The sequence below is a fragment of the Theobroma umbraticum genome, unplaced genomic scaffold (genome assembly GCF_002168275.2).
Source record: "Theobroma umbraticum cultivar Fairchild unplaced genomic scaffold, ASM216827v3 scaffold_106.0, whole genome shotgun sequence".
NCBI classification, from domain to species: domain Eukaryota; kingdom Viridiplantae; phylum Streptophyta; class Magnoliopsida; order Malvales; family Malvaceae; genus Theobroma; species Theobroma umbraticum.
In genome coordinates this window covers 283515-283787 of record NW_018397276.1, presented here as the reverse complement: position 1 = coordinate 283787, position 273 = coordinate 283515, and positions in this window count along the sequence as shown.

Here is a 273-nt window from a genome sequence, read left to right as displayed (position 1 = left end):
TTAACTTGTATAAAGTCTTTGGCCAAAGCATGATGAATTTGAAGAAAGGTTCCTAATTCATAAGGTTAGTCATGAATTATGAGAACTAATATGGAATGTCACAAGTAGACACCGAGCCATGCTTAATGACATATTCGGGTAATTTGATGAAAGGACCGTATTGCACTAAGAGGCTTATCATTGAAGAACATTGTCAAATTTTTTAATTGACTCTCTAATATTTGGGTGGTCATAATGTATTGCTAGATGCTGCTCATGATCTATAAATATAAA